The sequence below is a fragment of the Anomalospiza imberbis genome, chromosome 7 (assembly GCF_031753505.1).
Source record: "Anomalospiza imberbis isolate Cuckoo-Finch-1a 21T00152 chromosome 7, ASM3175350v1, whole genome shotgun sequence".
Lineage (NCBI taxonomy): Eukaryota > Metazoa > Chordata > Aves > Passeriformes > Viduidae > Anomalospiza > Anomalospiza imberbis.
Genome location: NC_089687.1, coordinates 9,566,303 through 9,581,550, shown reverse-complemented (window position 1 = coordinate 9,581,550; position 15,248 = coordinate 9,566,303). Strand labels below are relative to the sequence as shown.

At 41.9% G+C, this 15,248-nt stretch overlaps 1 protein-coding gene across 6 annotated transcripts in view; it reads right to left on the bottom strand.

Annotated features, from left to right (window-relative positions):
* The window catches only part of ZNF148 (zinc finger protein 148), a 37,118-nt gene extending 24,803 nt beyond the window's left edge, over positions 1-12,315 (bottom strand). Inside the window, exons 1-2 of one of the 6 annotated variants that reach the window (XM_068195324.1) lie at positions 11,741-12,315; positions 11,046-11,247 (exon numbers count right to left, since the gene is read on the bottom strand). The gene's annotated coding sequence lies outside the window, so the exon portion shown is untranslated. Of the gene's footprint in view, positions 1-11,045; positions 11,592-11,740 lie in introns of those variants that run through there. The other 5 variants (XM_068195326.1, XM_068195329.1, XM_068195328.1 and 2 more) reach the window with 5 other exon arrangements.
* Positions 12,316-15,248: the final 2,933 nt, after the last annotated feature.

Here is a 15,248-nt window from a genome sequence, read left to right as displayed (position 1 = left end):
GACATGGACAGTGGGATTGAGGGCAAAGCAAGTTCCCAAAGTGGTGGATGCCCTGGAGGGAAGGGATGTCATCCAGAGGGACCATGACAGGCTGGAGACATGGGCCTGTGTGAACTTCATGGAGTTCAACAAGGCTGAGTGGAAGATCCTGCAAGTGAGACAGGGCAATGCCAAGCACAAATACTGGTACTGTACTTTTTAAAAATACAAATATCATAAATATATGTGCATGTGTGTGTGTATATATATATACACATACATATGTGGTTTTCTACAGCACACTGGATGGAATGCTCCATAAAAATATGTGAAACTAGTCAGACAGATTATAATATCCTTTCTCTGTTTGTTACAAGTGCCAAAACATGTGTGAGTCACAGAGCACATGAAAAGAAAGCTGTGACCATTTAGGCAGTTGAACCCTACCTTGCAAAATAGGATCAAGCCCTTTCTACAATTTTTTTTTTTTTAATAGGTGATCAATAATTATATTTGGCACATTTTCTGGCTGCTTATTTTGACACATTTAGGTCAGATTTACCCAAAATGCTGAGTACTCAGAGCTGCAATTACGTCACTTACAGCACTACTTTAAAAATACAAAGATGAATGCAATGCTGCTATTTTAATTTTAAAAATAGCTCTTAAAGAGCTCAATGAACATCCACACCAAACACAGATTTTCGTCTTGCTCACAGGCACCAATTCTCCAGCCATAAAATAAGAAATATCCATTTCCTCTCCCTGAGGCATAGTAAAATACTTGTGACAGCAAGCAATATTCAATATAGGTCACAAGGGTGAACTAATCAGCTTGTGGTGCTCTTGTTCCTGCAGCCTGAAGGGAGAAGGCAGCACACCTCAGATGGGAAGGTAAACCTGCACCAGGGACTGAGAAAACCGCTGAGAGAAGGTGGGAAAGAGGGGTCTGGCCTCCCCAGGACCTTACCACTGACCAGAAAGCCCAACCAGCAGTAGGTTTCCAACTAACATGGAGCAGCCACTGGTGCAGAATCATTAGAGGAATGGGGCACAGCAGTGTGGGACTGCCATCAAGAAAAGGTAAGCATGACAGTAAGACTTTGAAAAGAGAAGCATTGTTTACCACCATGATGCAAAAGAACTGTGAGGATTTGGCTTCTTTTTGCAGCTCTGACACTGCTTTTGGGGCAAATCTGTTATCTTGGCAAGTCATTCCCCATCCCATCTTTTCACTTCCTGGCTCTAAATCAGGTGCAATGATCCACCTAGGATTTAGGTGTGAAGTGAGCAGCAGACATTATCTCTGAGGGCCTCACAAGCCTACTGATAACTATTACAGAAATTTCACAAAGTCATATATTCATTCTGCCTTCAGAGCAGGATTAAGCAGACCACAGTAAGAGAACAGAGGTTATACAACAAGAAGAAAGCAATGTACAGAGCAGCTGCTTATCCAATTCTGGGACATTCAAAAAGGCAGGGTCTTTGGGGTTCATGTATGATGAAATAATATGGCATAATATTAAGATGCAATATATTAATAATATAAGGAGGATGGTAAAATTAAGTGGCACAGGTAAAGCTCAATGCTGCAATTTTAAGGCTTGCCTACTTGATTTACACCTAAAATTGGTCTTTTAAAACCATGCTTTTCTTGTAATATCTTTACTTCAGCTTCATTGTTTTCTAAAAGGCCATCTACATGTACTAAAGAAAAACAGTAATTACAGAAGAATCCAAGACAATTACTTAATACATCCACACAGATTAAATAACATTGGACAATAAGCTAACAGAAGTATAACCAAGAAAGTTTTGCTCAAAAACTGGAAGTTAGCTGCAAAAGCCATCTTAGAGATTCTGGAAGACATTCCTCATTTACCTACATGACAGCACAAGGAAAACTTACAGGAAAAAAAACAACACTGTTCTAAACCATAGGTGAGAAGGCCATGAATATCAATACTATAGATCTTATAGAGCACAGGTGATATTTCTAGACCTTACTTCAGCACTTGACGTTATTTCAACATGGGCTCTCAGGTTGTGAAAGCAATGCAAGTATTTTAGAACACAGGAACCATTCTCTTAAGTTCCAATTTCAACTTTAGCACATCACCATGCACAGAGCAGGCATTTTTCCCCTAACTTCATTTCAGCAAATCTATTCAGGGTAAGATTACATTCTGTGTAACATCTCAAAACAAATTCTACAAAATGTGCTTGGCTCTCCCTAGATCAACTTTCCACCAGGCAAGGAACATTTTCTCATCTCATTCTTCTGCAGAGGAAGCATTGTCATACCTCAGTGTAACTTCCTTTTAAATGGATATTTACTTCATTTCAGCTGTGTTTCAGACACACCCTTCATCTATCTACACATGGAACAGAAACTCAAATAATCTAGTTAATCCAAAACATGATAGAATGAATACCTCTTTATCAAAAGATTCATTCCAGACAGACCAAGCAAATCCTATGCTTTCTGTACTGCTTTTCAAATAAAACAGTGTTACCTTCAGGGGTCAAAAATTTGGGCCAGGAGACCTGAAAGAGCCTAAAGCTCAAAGACATAGATCTCTACTCACTGCTCCACTCTTCAAACCTTGGAGGTTTATTCTACCTATATTTAAAAAAAGGCCTTTTAGCGACCTACCTATTCTATATGACTAATACACCTGGCAACTAAGAATTCAATATCTGCTTCACATTTGCTAACATAAACACAAGGCAACGCACATGTAATATAGTCAATGGAAAAAGCAAGCCCATATAATAATCTCATCAGGTAAGAACAAAGATCACAGAATATTCATGACATTTCCAAAAAGCATTTGGACCCTTCAGAGATGGCAGCTCTGGAATATAAAACCAGGGCAGTGACAATGATTTAGGTATCACTAGAAGCAGCATCTTGACCTGTATACCTGGTGGTAGCCCTTTCTTCCCTTTAAAGCATGATAAAAATCAAGGAGCAGAGGATGTTGTGACACTACATTAGGGAGAACACTGATCAACACTGAGCCAGAAAAAGAAAATCTATCACTGTTCTTCAAATATTCAAGCAGTTACAAATTGAGCACCAAGGAGCAATTTTCATCAGTGGAATCAGGGATTGCTGTGGCCTAAACAGCACTCTGTTACAGCACCAGAACAGTATCAAGCACCTCCATCAGAAATAAACAGAAGATTCAGCACATAAAACTGACATGTGTTAGTATTTAAAGATGGTATGAAATCAGCCAGAGGAGGACAAAGTAGAAATAAACTCTAAAATCATGGAACTGAGCAACCAGGTCACTTTCTCAAAACTCCTCTTGGAACACAAGCATGTTACAGCCCATGTACATTTGCCAAGACAACAAAGAAGGTTTTTTTAAGAGTATACTCATCTCCAGTTAGGATTTTTTTTTTCCACACTGTTGCAACAAATCCACCACCTCCCTACTGCTAACCAACATTTGTGGTCAGATTAAATCAACTAAGAACTATTCCTATCCCACTTACATAAAATTCCAGAATTGCCTCTTTTAATTCATTTTTAATCTCAGTGACCCTCTCTTAAAAAAAAAAATAAATAAAAGGCAAATCAAGTACTAAATCCAGTGTGCTTCTGCAGTGTATCCTCTTCAAAAGACTATCCACAACCTCAGCAAGAACTTTCAGGTAACTCTTCAAAAATGGTATGAACAAGGAATCCCACTGACTTCTACCACATACCCCAAGGTGATTTTTCCTCATTACAGTTTTAAATTTCTCAAACAATTTTCAGGCACTTAAGCCCATTTTCAGATTGAGACAAGCCAAAACATGAGATGTCTAGAAACTATTTTCTAAGAGCAATAATAACAAAGATATCCTGGCCCATTAACTAACACTGAAAATAATCCAAAAAGTAAAACACAGACTTCTCAGGATTGTGTCCTCTTGAATAAAAAGGTTGTGGAAATTGGATTCTACCTCAATGACTTTTGTGCCCTGCAGCTAATTCTCACTAATTAGCTCCTAGAATACACTAAAACAAGAATTCAGAATGATTAAAAGATATGATACATGTTTATAACAACTCCTGTAATTACTAGGAATAAAAATCTTGAAGGTTCTTGATGCCATTAACTCACAGACCAATAATTAAGGGCTACCATCCCAAACAGGTCTGAAATTTTTGAGAACCTGTAGTCAAATAACTTCATGATGAAGCCAAGTCTTAGTAAAATACATTCAATATAATCTGTATTATTGAGTAAGCAGGAAACCAATCTGTAAAGCCAGAAAATATTCTGACAGGATTTGGAAGAAAGAAAAATTCAGCATATTGTGCCTTTATGGACTGCTTTCCAGATACTGGCTCCTCATCCATCCGTGTTAAGAGTCTCACACTGATGCAGCTGCACTCACCCAGGTTCCCTCAATGCAAAGGTGTGTCCCATAGGTAACACGGCAACAATCTGTTACAGAATCCTGGAATGGTTTGGTTCAGTGGGAATCTTAAAGATCACCTAGCTCCAAACCCTCTGCCAGGGCAGGGACACCTTCAACTAGACCAGTGGCTCAGGGCCCCATCCAGCCTGGCCTTGAATACTGACAGGGATGGGGCATCCAGAGCTTCTCTGGGCAACCTCTTCCAGTGTCCCACCACTCTCACAGTCAAAATTTCTTCCTAATAGCTACACTAAATTCACCCTCTTTCAGTTCATTTCTCCTTGTCCTAACACTACCTATCCAAGTACCAAGATAGAAGCACCAGAGCCAAGACTTCTCTGCTGAACTTTTGTCCAACAAAATGTGGGAAATGAAGAGTTGCCCAGTGCTACAGCAAATTTTAGGCACATAAGATGTAACTACAACAGATTCCATTTTTTCTCCATGTGCAGCCACACTCTCATCACCACCAAAACTGCAGAAAGTCCCCTGCCTGTCCTGTGACCTACAAGGAATCCAGAGGTGACACAAAGGCACCCTAGACAGTAAAATGCAAGATCACGCAAAGAATTGACAGATGAAGTTTTCTGTCAGTTTCTCCTTTTATCTCGCTGTTCCCTGGAAAGTGACAGTAAACTCACACTTAAAGCTGCACTACATTAGATCCAATATAGTGTATGTAACACTGATTCCTAACAGGCACCAGCTGAACATGCCTGGGTTGCATGATCTACTTTTAACCGTCAGATTCAGACAACAAGCCCACTGGTTTTGTCTACAAACTGCCACCTACTTCACATCTTCCAGCAAAATACTGTGACAACTGGATGATCATCCTCTGTGTGCTCCTCTTCTATAAACTCTATTTTAATTCCCCTCTCAGTAACTTAATTTTATCATTGGTGATCATAAAAAACACATTTCAAATACATAAAAATTCTTTTCTACGAGTCATTTACAAAGACAACTTCATAATTTCTACCAGGAAAAACCAACACTAAAGTCAAGTAGCTTTTCCTTACTTCATTATACCCCATAACAATACAAGCTTTCCTGCTCCTCAGAACACAATCACATAACTCTGACATCTTTTTGCTGACTCACACAAAAATTCATCACAAAATACAACTGTCAGATTCACCAGTGACGGAGGAAGCTCCTGAGAACCACAGCCTAATAAAGCTTTCCTCCTTGAAGGATGACAGCAGTCTTTCCCATGTGAAAGATTCATTTTTATTTGATATTGCTAAAGCAATATTCACTCAGGGCACCTTCACACTAGACTTTATTTTCAAGAAAACCAGTTATAAGGTCAAAACAGGAGCTGAAAACCATTATTTCATGGGCATGTCTGGAAAATCTGCAAGTGATTTTGGTAAAATAATTGCATCACATGTTGGTACCCTGAGGATTGACCACCTCCTTCTGCAGCTGATCTACAGTGGCCAACACAAAAATTTTCTTCAAAGTAAGCAGTGCAAGATGACTCTAGCAAAAAGGGAGTTGGTTGAGTTTACCAATCTATCATAAAGAACTTCTTTGTTAAAAGAAACTTTACAGACACAAAAAAGAACATGTCTCATATTCATGTATATAGTTACTGTTGCATCAAGAACTGCTCAGTGCTATAAATGAGCCAGCTTAAAAGCCTGGCAATTGTCATCCATCTCACATGTATTTTGTTTGATAGAGACTGACATGTAACAGTGTCCTATGTTAGAAACCACTGAGTGTATGTGGTCAAAAGCAGAGGAGAATCATGCCTCAGGAGATGATAATTTCCTTCAGAGTACTCCTATTTGAGACACTCTGAAATCATCCACTGAATCTGGAAATTCTGACTGTTATAATGCCTACAGACTAAAAAAAATCATCCATGCATCCTGTGAAATGTATTTATTTCTTGGCTTACATATTCACTTTGCTCCCTCTTCCCTGCCTTTACAAAACTGAAGAATGTCTGCAGTGCAATTCTAAAGATCACTTGTTGAAAGCAAGCCTGGAGAGTTTTCAGTACCCACGGAAACCTGCAGAAACCCAGTGTATTTAGAAACTGCTTCCTTGCTTTGCCCCTTCCCAGTGACATCCCAGGCACTAAAACATGCTGCTTACTGTTTGAAAAAATAAACTTCACTTTATGATGAACATTTCTCATTCTCCAGGACTAGAGCTCTAGGCCAGACAGCATCATAAATACAAGCTACTAGAGTCCTGCATATACATCTGCATGCACACACTTTTTAGGAGCATTATCACCATTTCCTTGATTAAAATACAATCCTAACAACAGAAAAAGAAAAATCTGACAAATTTTCAGGGTAATCACATAGCAGTTAATATTCAGAGACTGTAAAAAGTTGGTTTTTCCCTTTTCTTAAGTACTGCTAGTGACCATATAACTATGACACATCTGCAAAGCATCAGTATTTCTCACTTCACCTCTTGCATTAAGGTAACACAACCTGGTCATGATGTTACTGGCATTGTAAACCTCTCTAATGAAGTCTTTTATATTCATGGTGGGGTGCATAAGTAGCAAAAGTTAATAGAGACTTTATGGGAAATTATTACAAAAACATTTAAGACAGTTGTACAAGCTTTTATGAATGGGCATCTTTTAACCTTGCAGATGCAGCTGCCATTTGAAACTATTTTAGAGCAGAAGGCTCTATCAGTCACATAGCTGAGCTCACACAGATATCACAACAGCCTTACACATGAGTAATATCACATGTTACATCAAGAAATTGGTTTATGGACATTTTACAGGCACCTTGATTTTTGATTTTGGTTTTTATGTTGGATTTTTTGGATTTTTTCCAGTGAAAGAGATCTAGACAGTTTATATTTGATAGGCTGTTCATAAATTATAGTCTACTGCTGTTTGCAGGTTGGAACTTCTTCCCACACAGATTTCATTTTATCATCAGACTGTTTAATTCTGCGCTTATAAAAATGTCATCCTAGTCATAAGGGAAGAATTAGACAGCACTGTCTTAAGATTTTCTGCACATACCGTGACAAGATGCAGATACTGTGATACTAATATGCCAGTAGAGTGTATCAGCTCCAGGATCAGGCCAATACACATGCTGTTACTGAGCTATGGCTTGCTGTTTTCAAAAGTGCAATGAAATAATAAAATAATATAACCTAGTAATACATTAACTACATTACAGTATTCACAGTGCTACCCCTTGATACCATAGCCTGGAATATACTAATACACTGATAATATCCTAAGAGTACATTGAAAATTGTTTTGGAGCAAAAGCAGTACCAGCTTCCATATCATCTCCCAGAATAACATTGTGACAGTGTGGAAGAAGCTGTCAGGAGATTCTAACCCTTCTGCATGTTGTGGATTACACAGTCTTTCTAAAAGACAGTGAATTTCCCCTTGGGACACACTTACAATCAAGTTTTGTGAGAACATATTATAGTTTTCTCCAAGTATTTTATCCAACATGATGAATGACATACAAAAAAATATCTCTATATGGAGTCAGGGGAAGATAATTTAATCACATATAATATTTGAATACTCACATATGTTATTGTATTTTAATTTGTACAATAAATTGTAAGTTAAATAGTTTAGAATTTTATCACTTGTGCAGTTTATGGAATTACTGCTGATGTATAAAACATTCTGTTCTATATAGATAAAAAAATGTATATTTAAATTGTATATAGAGTACCAGCTAATGAGCTAAACAGATGGGGTTGTGTATTTAACTTCACTGGAAAGTACTGAAATAAAGTAACTAACACCATTTGTGTAAATGAAAATAAATCTCATGAAAATCTGAATGGATTTTCCTTTGTTAGACAGAAATTTGTGCTTGGCATATAACTACATATTATAGCCAATGGCTGTGGTTTGCTGACATGTCTTGTCAATAGCTATGTCTCAGCTGTTAAAAAACAATAAGTTTGTACATCTAACTCAATACTAGCACAAGGGTTTCTGCACAGATACCAATTTACAGAACTGAAAAAAGAAAAAAAAAAATCATGAATTTCAGCACTTCAAGAAATATAATTTTCCCAAAAGTATTTCTTTCAAAAAAACCCAAACAAATTAAGTGGAACTTAATCACAGTACTGATCCTTTACATAAGCCCTGCAACCTGACAGAAGCAGACACCCATGTCTGGTTACATCCATGGTGCCTTTGTGGGACCACTTTTGTCTTTAAACACTCAGTTATGCAGATGAGACTGAAAGCTGAAGGCTTGAATCTATTTCATCATAAATGATGCTGGTTTGAAAGGCAGCTATCATTAAAATGCCAGGCAAAAGCAGAGGAAGTACTTACTTTAAATAAAACCTATCTATTTCTCTGTTAGATCCATTTAAGAGCCTTCAAAGTAAAAAAATATTTCCACTGGTGCTTACTTTTCAATGCCTGTGCCATTCATTTAACATATATGACATGTTAAGTTTGGACAAGAAAGCTGGATGCTTCATTCCATATGTGGGGTAACAGCAGTATCTTCATTCACAAAAGACATTACCAGTGTTACGATTTCTTACTTAACTTCTGCTATTTCACAGAGAAAAATGCATTTTATATTAGAGCCAAATTAAGTCAAACTTAATCCCAAATTATGCTAAACACTTAAAGGGGTTTTGATAGATTAAGGCCCACTCCATCAAGCTGCTCCATACAGACAGGTCTCCATTTGTAAGAGCTCACACAGCAATCCTCGCCGGAGGAAGACACCACAGAGATTCCAGTCACAAAAAAATCACCAACATCTTGCAGCAGACACAAAAACCAAACCCACCATGTTTCTCCCCAGATTACTAGAATACAAACACTTCCTCCCCATTAGTACATTTTAAAATGTTTAACCTAAATCCATCTGCTAACAACTGATACCCTGAGCTCCACTATTTGCAAATCTATATTACTGAACCTGTGGTGCAAAGAACATATCTAGAAGTGAGATAAACTCTTTAATGTGAACCATCACCATATTTCACTAGAGTAATATATTATCAGCATTCTGATAGTACAACTCTAACATTAGTGGTACACAGAAATTCTCAGAGGGAAGTACAAACTTCCCATCTCAATGGTTTTACACCAACTGTGTTTAGAACATCTCCACACTCCACAGTGCTTTAAATCCTCATAAAAATAAACTTCTACACACTGAACTCAGAGGGAAAAACACCTTTTGAAAAACTACATAACAATATTCCCAAAGTATATGTTCCTTCAGGTGAACAATTCAGCCTGCAATATAACTTTTCACATTCTGAATAATTCTTCTCCCTTGTTTTTTAATCACTGCTGTTGTTCAAGTAGCTACTTACCCACTTAATAGTTTGATTTCATGATCCATTATATTAGGTGTTTTTTCCATAAAAAGAATATGTTTGCAATACAGCAGACATGAAGCACACATGGACAAGACAGAATAACAGAAGCATAGACTACACACACATCTGTTCTTTCAGGTCTCAGCCTAAGGAGCGAAGACAGAAGGACACATGCACACAGCAGTCTAAATGCAAGAGATCATCCTCATCTTTTTCAGCTTTCTTCATTTATATCAGATCACTGACTTAAGTAGAGGTATACATGGGGAAGAGGGGCATGCAGACATCCAGAAAAAATACAAAGAAAACACTTTTGGAAACTGAACACACACATTCAGTTGCATATTCATGAGGAAAGGCCATGACAACAGTTTTCAGGAAACTGCAACTGCAACTGAATTTTGTTTTCCTAAATTACTGCAACAAGAGCAGGCTTTGCTGGTCTCTCCTATGGATGTGTGTGCACCCTGTACCAAGAGCCTGCAGATCCCACGAGATCCACAGGAAAGCAGGCCTCACATGCTCCAGAGCTTCTGGTGCAGCCAAAACTCCTGCAGATGACAGCTGTCACTGGACAATGCACAAACCCAAACACTGCAAGTGAACGCTGAAGAACTAACATGGCCTGAAGGTGTGCAAACTTATCACACAGCAGGACAGATTTTAAGTCTCAATCAGACCACTGGATTATCTGGACTAATTTTGAGAACAGGATAAGAACACCTGCAAAAAATGATGCAGGGTAGTACTGTTTTACTACTTCTTCCCTTCACAAGGTATATTCACCAAACTCATGCAGAATAGCTACAAAATTTATATCACTTACAATAACGAAATTGGATATGGGCACTCCAAAATGCTGAAGCATGATGGGTGGGCCCATGTATATACTCCTAGCAAGCTTGTAAAGTACTACTGACATTTGCAAATAAGTACAGAAATAAACAAAGCAACTGAGATCCTATTCAATAGAAAAAACACAGTCCATGTCATTTGTCCCGTCCAGTGGCAAAGATGCTGCTCATTAGGACTAAGACATCTCTCCCATCTACAGCTTCTTGGACCAGAATGTCACGTGTATGCAGACAGAGATAGGTCATGCTCCAAGCAGACTTTCAAAGCAAGACTAAAGTTGGGATCATTGGATTCCACACATCTACTTTTTTTTTAATAATTCTGCAAAATCTCTCACAGCTGCCCTAAACAGTTTACAAAAACAAAGTGATCAGAGAGAGATGATCTATGTTTGCAACATAAATGTCTTCCCTTTCCATGAGCCAGCTTAATGCAGACGTTGCTGCACTCACCCCAGCTGAGGTTTGGCAGGAATCGGGGGAGGAATGATGATGATGAGTGAAAGTGTTTGAAGCCCAACTAATTTCTCTTCAACTCCTACTGGTCCCCCCTGCTCTCCCAAGCCACTTCCAGCCTGGCACTTGTTAGCAGCTCCCGACGCTGGGGAAAAGAGGTGCCGTGCAAAAGCTTCCTCCGAGCAGCTGAGAGGAGACTCTGAGAAGGTTATGCAGAAATAAAACCAAACGAAATGACTGTTCGCAGGTCGGCACGCTTCACCTATCTTACACCGGGAACAATGGAGAGGCGGGCAGCGGGAGGATACGGCCCGGGAGGACGGGGCCCGCGGGACGCGCTGTCCGTCCGTCCGTCCGTCAGCTCTTTGTCCGTCTGTCAGGCAGCCCCGCTGGCCCCATCCCCGCCGCCCCGGTGCGGCCTGCGCGGCCCCGCGGCTCCCGGCCGGGGGAGCGGACGGAGCGGGAGCAGCGGGAGCAGCGGGCGGAGGGCGCCCGCCGCCTCTTCATCCCCCGCTCCGCGCCGGCCTCTCCGCGCCGGGGCCAAGCGCGGCCCATGCGGGACGCACCGCGCCGCGGCCCCCCCTTCCCTTCCTTCCCTCCTTCCCCTCCCTGTCCTCCTCCTCCTCCTCCCGCCCTCCCTCCGCGCACCGAACGGCCCCGACCGGCCCCGGCTCGCTCCCGCCGGCACTTACCGGCCGCAGAGCTGCGAGGAGAAGGCGGCCGGGCCGGGCCGGGCCGGGGCGCGGCGGCGGCGGCGGCTCAGAGCGGCCGTGCCGCGGCCCCGGGCATGGCGGGGGCGGCGGGGCGCGGGCAGGGGGGGCCGGCGGGGCGGCGGCGGCGGCGGGGGGAGCCCGGGGGGAGCGGCGGCGGCGGCGGCGGCGGCGGCTCCTTCCTGCTGCTCCGCCGAGCGTCCGCGGGCGGTGACAGCGACACCCGGCCAGAGCGCCGCGCGCGCGCTGCACCACGGGAAACGCGCCCGGAGGACCGGCGGGACGGGAGGAGGAGGATGGGGATGACGGCGATGGGGAAGCGAGACGGGAGCCGGGAGCCACGCCGGGGCTGCGGCTGCTGCCGGGGCGGGCGGTGCCGGGTTACGCGCGGGTCAGCAGGCCGCCGCGGCCGTGGGAGCGCTGCCCGCGCCGGCCCCGAGCGGAGGCGGGGCGGGAGAGACCCTTCGGGCATCGGCCTCGGCGGGGGCCGGCCCCGTGCCCCTCGGTGTCGGGGCAGCGGCGGAATGCGCGGCAGGGCCTCCCGGATGAGAGGAGGCCGGAGCGGCCGCGGTCGGTGTCAGGGAGAAGGCTTGACTATGACAGAAGTGTTGTGGTTGGAAGGGACCTCTGGAGATCATCCCGTCCAACCCCCCGCCCAGGCAGGGTGAGCTGGAGCAGGTGGCACAGGAAAACGCGTCCAGGTGGGTTTGGAATGTCTCCAAAGAGGGAGATTCCACGACCTCCCGGGGCAGCCTGTTCCAGGGCTCTGCCACCGTCAATGTAAAGAAGTAAAGCCTGATCTGGTTCCCCACTCCTGATGCATCTCTGGGTGAGGCCCCACTGCAGACTGCCCGTGTCATGACACACGTGGTGTCCCTCGGACTCTCAGTGCCTCCAAATCCATCTGAAAGTCCCAACATGAGTTTTCTGCACTGTAATCTCCATTATCATGATGTTCGCCATGACCCTGCACAATAAACTATTTGGAGAATCGCTAGAGGCCAAATCTTAAAACCCAGCGCCTTCCCTGGACTGGCTCTCCACCCAAACTGGCTGCACCTCTGCAGCCTGGGCTGTGGCATGGTCTCACTTGCACCTCTCAACTTCACCTCTTTCAGGGGTTACCAACTTTTCCACGTTTCTCTAAATAAAGTCTTTCACCCAGCAACGCGCTTAAACACGTGCGTACCTCAATTGCTCTATGTCATTTGCGTATAATTAAGCATGTGCTTAAGTGCTCTGCTGGATTGAAGCCAAGATCTGCATAAACTCTGTTGGGTAAAATTTACCAGCTTCGCTGGGCTTAGCTCTGTGAGTCACTCAATCAGCAGAAGCCCAAAGCTTTTTGCTACAAGCTTAGTTATTCCCAGGCTGTCCTACAGGATCACCCTGTCTCCGTGATGAGGCTTATGCCCTTCACTCAGGTCCTGTTAGAAGTGAGAAGCATCTGCCTGGTGAGTCAGCTGAACGTAGGGTTTCAAGTTCCTTCGCAAGGTGCATTAATAAGGCTCTTCACCCTCACGCAGGTCAGAGGTTGTGCCATCAAGTTACAGTGCAAGAAATTTCATTAAGAAGAGAGTATTAATGACACCAGGACCCTGATGAAGGTCTGCCCTGACTTTGTGCAATATGTACATTTCAAAATGATGGTGTTGATTACTCAATCTCTATGACCAGAGGAAGGGGTTAATAAAATGTAGCTACATCCCATGCAGTCCTCTACAATTTTGCACAAATACAAAAAGTGTCATTAACCCGCTTATTGAATAAAATGGGAAACATTTCCATTTCCAAAGAGTTTTAGAAACTGAGGGAAGATGTACATTTATTCAGCTTTGATTTTTTTTTTCCTTCAAAGATGGTTAACTCGGTGACTTTACTCATTTTTCCCTGTCAAAAAAAAATCTTTTGAATTGCATTAAGTCTGAGTGGGAAAGCTCAGCAGTAGAACCTGATTTTAAAACACACTGAGGAATTAAAGCTTTCTGCAGGGTGAGCACAAGTCTTTCTCCAAGGACACATCAATTGGAACCTGCTTTTCAAAATATCTGTTTGGCAATTAGCAGTGTAATACAAAGAAGAAAGAGTGCCTTGTATTTAATGCAAAAAAAGTAAGACTCAGCATATTTGAGTCCTGTTCATTACTCTTCATTACTCTTTTATCATTCTTCTGTGACCTTAATCAAGTCATGTTCCAATTTTCAAATGACAGTTTGGGTTAGGGTGCAGTTTTTTGTGTTGTTTTAAGAGGAATTAAGTACCTATAAATTGTCAAGTTCAGTAAGAATCTTACAATGCTTTCTTCATCTGGAAGTCCCCTGCACCAGGGCAGAGGTGGTGAAGGGACACATCAGCCCCTGGACCTCTCCCTCACGTATTTTCAAATGATGGCAGTTCCTCACCAAGTCACCCAGCTGTGGTACTGATGTTCATATTGGTTTTTGGATGAATACTTAATACTGCGCTGTTTATTTATTAATATTAGTATTTTGACATAGCAAAGTACAAAATAAACATATAAACTCAGTAGCTTGAGAAGCTTAAAGGAGCATTTGCATATTGACCTATATTTTTTTTCCTTACACTGCTCTGTAAATAGCAGAAAAACTCTGCTTTTCCCTAGGTAAAATAATTAATATTTTTTAATATAGTCTTTCCTCTCCCTTCTGAATTCCAAAAGTTGCCCATCCATTGAGAAACCCTCTAAAAGGCAATGTGTATGCAGCATGGAGCACAGTACCTTTCAGTTTTAAGAGGGCTAAACACTGGAAAGTAAAAAAATAAAAAGCACTTCACCCTCCTTCCTTTTATTTTTTTTCCTTCTCTTTTCTGTATAAATCAAGAAACCAAAAAATTAAGAAGCACAAGTAGTTTATGTATTAAAAAGTGGCTTTGGGGAATCACTGGGGAATACATGTGTTTTGAAGTGTCTTAACCAGGAAGTAGCTTCAGAACATCAAGCAGAACCAACACATTTGACCCCCTGCATGAAAAACGAAAGGATTTAATTCAGAAATGCATGCATCAAGCCAGTAATTTCTACTGAAGTAGCTGTTTGAACTGGAGAGACTGAGTCTGGGCATTTGAGAGAGAAGTCCACCAGTTATGTAGGCTTTCAAGATGGCCTCATAGCCTTGCTCTCAAATTTATGCCTTTGTATTTGTCTGAGCTTCTATTTATTCATTTTAGCTGTCAGGTTTAAGGACTGTGTATCAAGATTTTTAACTCAATTCTCCAGGTCTTGCTTTATTCTTGTAAATCTTTAAAATTCCCCTTCCAGTTTTTCAAAAATTATTTTTATTTGTTTGAAAACACTATTAGGGTGGGCCTACAGCTCAGTCATTTAGACCACAGACAGATAAATCAACAAATATCAAGTGCAGCTTCTTTTCACCCGCCCACATCACCTTTTTTCTGTGCTTTTGGAGTGATGTACAGAGTCCAATGATGTGACCTGTCCTACTGACTGTCCAGGCTGAAGTTCCCTGCT